This window comes from Silene latifolia, chromosome 1, assembly GCF_048544455.1.
Source record: "Silene latifolia isolate original U9 population chromosome 1, ASM4854445v1, whole genome shotgun sequence".
Classification (NCBI taxonomy): domain Eukaryota; kingdom Viridiplantae; phylum Streptophyta; class Magnoliopsida; order Caryophyllales; family Caryophyllaceae; genus Silene; species Silene latifolia.
Window position 1 is genome coordinate 114,281,109 of NC_133526.1, and position 7,299 is coordinate 114,288,407.

Consider the following 7,299-nt stretch of genomic DNA (forward strand, 5'->3'; position numbering starts at 1 on the left):
ATATATCAAAGAAGAAAAACTTGATCAGCGTCATATATCACTTAACAATGTCAAGTGATGTATAATTCCTCAACTAAAACAACCTCTTGTCATAGCGATTAGAAATTGTAAGATCAAAGCACATATTTTTCCTCATTTACACTTTGAACATATCAAAGAGTTATTCACAACCAACATATATACTAAGAGTTCTTACTCTTAAGTTCAAAGTCGGTTTTTCACTTTTATCATAAAATGTTTGAACAAATCAAACACGTTATAAAATGACAGAACAATGAATACACACTCATATAGCGAGAATCATCTTAAATGAAGAGGAAAAACACATACGGTTTCATGATTCTCCTTAACATTTAACTACACACAAATAAAATAAAAATAGATTGAAATATAAAAGTTAAAGACAATGAACATATATTAAAAAGTAATCAAATAGATAAACAAAGTAATACGGTGAACATATACATTATGACCAAACACATAGCCATAATGAAATATTAACAAGAAGTTAAAAAAGAATCCGGTGATTTCTAATAAACTAATTATTGAAAAATAATCATGCACTCTAAGTGCATAGAGAATTAACACATCAAAGTAGGATAAAACCTCTTTGAAACACAGTTTAGCATAACTAAACTGAATAATCCATCGACAAACAATAGATTAAACAACTACGAGTTATAAATATTCCCGCTCTGTTTCTAAATACACAAAGGACAAGAATTAGTAGTAGATGCAAGAAACAAACATATAACTCGAATGGATGGAAATGATGTCATTTGGCTCAAATCTATCATGAACCAAAATAATATTATCTCCACATTATTCTCTTGTCGACACTAAACATATTTAACAATACCACATATTTGTCCTCAATAGTGAAAAAAAACATAGACTATTAATAATTGTTTTGGGAGTCATTAACGCCAAGAAAGACTCTTCTCCTATTTTAATAAGTTTGAGACTTTATTAAGAATTGATTATACTAACAACGAAACATCAAGAGTTTTCCATTTTTCCTTATCCCATAATCAAATGCCAAACGAATTGCCATGAGAAAATAACTCCTTATGTCAGTCAATCCCGTGTTTAAAAGGCTCATCGTTATCTCACATAAGAAAAACGACGACAATCTTTAAAACACTTTTGGGTCAAGACACACGGTCTTGTACCCCACGTCAAAACGAAATTGGCTTACACCTAGTCTTACGCTACATAAGCTGTAAAACACGTCTCAAAACTAACTTAATAGGTTTACATACAAAATAACACAATTTTACATGGATCAAGCTTACTATTTTTGAACAAATATTGGTAAAAAGACAGATTTCCATCATCCTACTCATTAGTAAGATACTCTACCTCGATCATATAATAGTGATCACAATTTCTCAAATTTGTGACTAATAAGATACTAAATCTTATCACACTAGTTATCATATTTCAAACCGCGTGACTATGGTGAACAAATCACCAATAACACTTGTTGTCAAACATAAGTATACAGATTAAGGCACAAATCCAAATTAAATTATTAAAACCCCATCATTTATATTGTTCGTTCGAAAATTTCGCTAAGCTCATAATCATCACAAACGCCATAAACGAGAAATTTCAATAATTTAATTAACACGCTTAATATTAAATGAAACTAAATCACTTAATCGTTCAAAAACAGCTAAACAAAATTAGCCACTCACCCTTTAATATCGGCTAAGTACATTAGCACGAATAATAATATTACTTAGATATAACTACAACAAAAAAGATCAAAGAGAACGGTTGCCAGGCGTTCTTATAGCTACTTTGGACCATCATGTGGCCAGAACGGTTGAAATCAAGTCAACCCGGTCTCTATGTAACTACAATCAGAACGGTTGCGCTCCATAACCGTGCTCTTTGATATATCATGTAGAACGGTTTCATATGATAACTGGTCTCTTTGATAAGGCAGCTCTCTTTGATAAAGCTGTCGAGATATTTGGCACCTTTGTTTTACCTTGTCAAAGAGAACGGTGAGTGATAGAACCGTCTTGATTGTTAATTTCAAAGAGAACAGTTTTTACAAGGGACCGTTCTCTTTGATCCTGACATTTTTTTTTAAATATTTCTGCTTTTGTCGTAACCCCTACACGATTGAATCGTATAGCTCATTAGAACTAAACCTGCATTACAATTCATAAGCTCCACCATGTTTAACGTAACAAAAAGCTTTAGCTTTAAGTTGAAACGTGCAAAACATAAATATACAAAGTCCATCAGCTTTAATTTGAAATGTGCAAAACAAAAAATCTACAAAGTCGCATCATGTTTTTAAACGTACAAAACATAAATAAAAATCCTTCAATCCTCATTACCTAGTCGCATCCAAGTGCAAAATAATTGAACTTCAAGAAACTGTAATCATCGTCTTCATCCACCATTACTTTTGGGCTTAAAATGGATGGTAAATTCAGCCCAAATATTCCGCACCTCGTCAATTTGCTCAACCGTATATGTCGTTGGGGCGTTAAGCATGAACTATATACATAAGACACCCGAAAATGTAGTTAACACACTATATATGACGTGTAAAGTAAAACAATTATGTAGATTGGACTGACTATATTAATTGCTCCTCTTGACAGTAGTTGGTCACGGAGGAGAATTACCCACATTATGCAGATTTTCAAGTAAGCATACATTAAGAATATATGGCTTAACACTGATAATGATTACACTATGAATGATGGCTATGAATGGTTGAGGAACGGCACTCCTAAGGTTGATTGGGGGTTCTTATGCTGGAATTCTATGAATATTCCAATGTGCTCTTTTATTTTCTAGGCATTTAGCTAGTCATGGGAAGCTCCTCACTAAAGACAGGTTGTGATTAAAATGGGGATGCGTGTGGGATATGTGAGATTTGTTGTGTTGAACCAGAGGATCATACTCACTTGTTTTATCATTGTGTAAGAAAAAATAAAAATAACATTTTATGATCACTTAGTAAACACAATAAATAAAATCGATAAGGGAGTTCATACTCAAAATGGTGAATTATAGAAACTACAATTTCACACTTAATTTCAATTTTTGACAAATAGATGAGTTGCAAAGTGCACCTTACTTGTTCCAAGCCTCTAATTAGTAATTATCATTATCTTTCCGACCAAGTATTATAAAATTGTATAATAAATCTCCTCATTAGATTTGCTATTATTATAGATTTGAGTACAATTCAAACATCAGTAAGGTTAATGTGTTCCTATAAGTTAATAATTTTGTGTGACACATAATTACTATCATATCGCCTTACTAGTTACCACTAAAGATTTATCGGATTTAATGCTACACAGTCACACAAACTTTAAATCCGTAGATAACATTTTCTATTCGCATGTATACTCAGACGCGCTCCAAGCTGCTACAACAGAATCCGGGGATACAGCTCAGGATGCAGAATTTGGTACATTGGTATTCTAATGGCAGGGGGACCAAGCTTCAGAGAAGGTATAGCAGCTTATGAAGGATATTAAGGCAAGGTTTCAGAGGCTTAATGTCATTTTGCTCTATCAACGTGATATATAAGCTGGTTTCAACAGTTGCAATGATCGTTTTTCCGTAATACTAGGTGTTTTTCTTTGATGATGTATTGGTTTATATGAAGAGTTGTAAACATAACATTCTTTTGAGTTTAATAAATCGCTTAACTTTCCCCAAAAAAAGTAAAACAATTACTAAGACAGAAATGAGAAAACACAAAGAGATGAAAATGATTGAAATGAAGAAAATAAAACATACATTCCATTCCTCTAGTGTTATGTGATCATACAATTTTGGTGGTGTCCTCTGTATTGCTCCCGTCTCGTCATATAGCCACTCTCGGACTAAGGTGAATTTCCACTTTCTCCATAAATTCCCCGCCTTTATGAGAAACCAATCATGACGGTCTTCGATGACGGTGAAAGCGCCCTGCACAAATGCATCTGTGTGATTCACTATCTTCTAATATATCCAGCAGCAATAGTTTTAGGTCATGCAACTTCAAGAGAAAACCGCTCATGCACAAACTAGGCCGTATGATATACAAGCATTCCTACAGATATCACTCAAAAGACCTCATGGTTTATGACTTTATGTACAACCAGTTTCGTTTTAGTTAAGTCATAAAGGGGGCGCCATGAGGATAATGATGATAATAGCCTTCTGCTCTTTTGAATTCATCCAGTAAAACAGATGGTGAGATAAAGGCTGTGATGTGACAAGCATTGACAGCATAACACAAAACTCACAAACTACAACTATAATTTCCCCGGGATTCATTTTAGTTAACTCAAATATCCACTTTCTGAAACTTCATATGGTTCATGTAGAAAATATTTAGCATTATATGACTTGCAAGGATAAAAATACAGACTTTAGATAAATAAGTGAAGCAGGAGCTAGCGGTTATAGTAACTCATTTGGCACACCAATACATGGTCCATAGGACTGTCCAAAGGACGGTCACATTTGGAATGCAATAGGGCATTTTTTGGGCATTAAGCTTCAGTTTACAAGGGTTGTGTTCAAAGCTTCATATCAACACTTCTATATACTCGATTCCTATGGTTCTTATGTAAGTGGAAAGATGAGAGTATTAGCTCAATGTGAGAGTTGGAATCAGGTTCATATCTTTTATGTGGCTCGAGTTATAGTAACTGCAAGATGATGGCGCGGGTGAAGATTGTACAGGTCAGAACTAACCTAGAACTGACCTGTCAGCAAAGAAAGGGCCATATCTCACAATCTAGAAGTTTTTTTTTGTGTGATTCCAATTGGAAATGAAATCTAACTCAATTAGATTTCATTTGATATATGTTGGGCATTTTTATTCGACTTGAGTTAGGAGATATGAAGTCTGAAAGTTGTTGCTGCTGCACAGGGAATGCTGAACTTTCAGAACTGATCTGAACTTGCTTACAACTTTATAAATCACAATCCATGCGATAATTTTGTATAATTCCATTTGAAAATAAGAGCCAGCTATTCTAGCTTTCATATGGTGCATCATTGGCTGGATAGCTCAATCTGAGCTAAGAGATACAAAGCCTTAAAGTTATTGCTAGAGTAAGGGTTAATGCTGAACATTTATGAACAGACGTGTTGCCACTCAAACCCGAGTATAAACATCAAACACTTAAACCTATGCTAACCTGAATATTTTTATTCGGGGCTTCGGAGGCAGTGCTAACCTAAATGTTGTAATTTTACACTGTTTTATACATCAAACTTAACACCCCTTCTCACCAAAAGACTAATTTACTAAGTATAAAATATATAACTAATAACATAAGTATATATGGAGTCTTTCATTGGACTAAACTATAACTGAGAAAATTAGCCATAACATTAATCCATGGTCAAACAGAGAAAGGAGGAGGTACACGAAAAAAAAAACCAAGTAATGTCGACCTGACTTAAAATTCCTGCACTTTGTTCCTATTAGACGATTTACCAACAAACTCCAGACATATGATACTCATTTAAACAATAACCTTATCATTCAATGATTCAATATTACCTAAATTAAATCACTAATTATACACCCTCAAATTTACGAGATCAACTTGCTAAGACGAGCATACCCCGTCTCATTATCAAACCCGACACCTAACGTAACTTAAACCATGACCCACAACATGACTACCATAACTCTATCACGTTAATTCCTTCATGCCTACATCCTTTAGCATATAATTAACTCATCAAGCCAAAGTAATCGACACAACTACTCACTAAGTTAGACAGTCATATTGACTATATTTTCCGTCTTAAACGACTTGTATTTGCCAAATCATTCAATTTATTCAATAAAGAATGTATACTAACCAAAAGGTGATACCTTGAATGATTAGGAATGGAGCGGAGACAGAAACAAAGGATGATGGCAGCGACATAGTTGAGCAGGGAGTATAAAACGCATCCTAGTTCTTTTGTTCTCGCTCCATAGTTTGGCACACCAACATAGTAATTGAATGGCTCCACTGAACCTCAATGACAAATAGCCAAATAGCCAATGAAAGGCTAATTGCACATAGCAATGAAATCGGCAACAGTGAGAAGTCGGGGTGTATCATTAGTAAAATAATGATCTTTATTTTGGAATTAGTATAAATAATTCAATCATAATGAATGATTATGCAGTTGATACAAATTCTTGAGAGTGATAACTGATGAATGATTATGCACTTGATGATGAGCAAAACAATATAAGTAGAAAAATAAGAGATCCAAATGACCGACTGAAATTAGATCAAGTAGGCATACCAAGATCTCCATTTTGGGCAGATTTTTATGACGGTGAAAGGAGAGTACCCAGAAACCTCTAGTCACCAAATGAGATGTGAATAGTATAAAAAAATGAATACTTATTACGGTGACTACAATTGTTTACAAGAAACCCCGTAAAAACTGAAAATATTATACTCCGTACTCGGTATGAACAAACAAATTATGAATATGTCTGGTACAACTGCACAGATACTAAACCCTAACATCACCATACATTAAATTATTTATACATAGGGGTTTCCATGTTCAAGCCATGGATATTGTCTTAAAGGTAGCAATTCAATGAATTAACCGGAGTATTTAGGGATTACCAACAGGAAAAACAATTGTCTTAAAGCTAACATTGAAGAGTAGTGAAAAATGGTCTAACCAGCAGCAAAAACAATCGGCAACGATGAAAGGCGAGCGATGAGGGACAACCAGGTGATGGCCGGAATACGAGCAGCCACGAACAACAAGGGGCGAGACAAGTGAAAATCAAACCGTGCTAGCTAGGGCGAAAACGATGATGGTTGTGTTTCAATGAAACAGATAGAAGTGTAAAGGGCAATTCTAATATTTAGGGATTTACAAATAGAACAATCGGTTAAAGTGACCGTTCTCTTTGTTTTTTTTAAGGAGAACGGTTCTAGATATTACCCGTTCTCTTTGTTAATTTAAGACGGTTGGTGAAATGTAATTGTTCTCTTTGTTAATTTACAAGCACGGTTTGAATACACAACCGTTCTCTTTTGGACTTATATATGCGCGCCCAAACTAAAAATAACAAACAGACTAGTTCCGCTATCAACGGTTCTCTAAGTGGCGTTCTCGTAGCCTTAAATTGTAGTAGATATTACACAAATGCTATGCAAAACAAATTTGCACGCCTTTAAAGAAAAAACTTGTTCATAACACATGATAGTTTCAATGAGTTATTGACACACAACTAATATGTATTCAATTCTTTCTCATCTCATATGTAAAAACTAAATTTACACGTTA

General features: G+C 34.2%; 1 long non-coding RNA gene across 1 annotated transcript; it reads right to left on the reverse strand.

The window, feature by feature from the left end:
• Positions 1-2,153: 2,153 nt before the first annotated feature.
• On the reverse strand, positions 2,154-6,913 carry LOC141608521 (uncharacterized). Its single transcript, XR_012527014.1, has 4 exons — positions 6,686-6,913; positions 5,867-6,048; positions 3,784-3,954; positions 2,154-2,520 (listed from the first exon to the last, which is right to left on the reverse strand). It is a non-coding gene; the product is annotated as an uncharacterized LOC141608521 (long non-coding RNA).
• Positions 6,914-7,299: the final 386 nt, after the last annotated feature.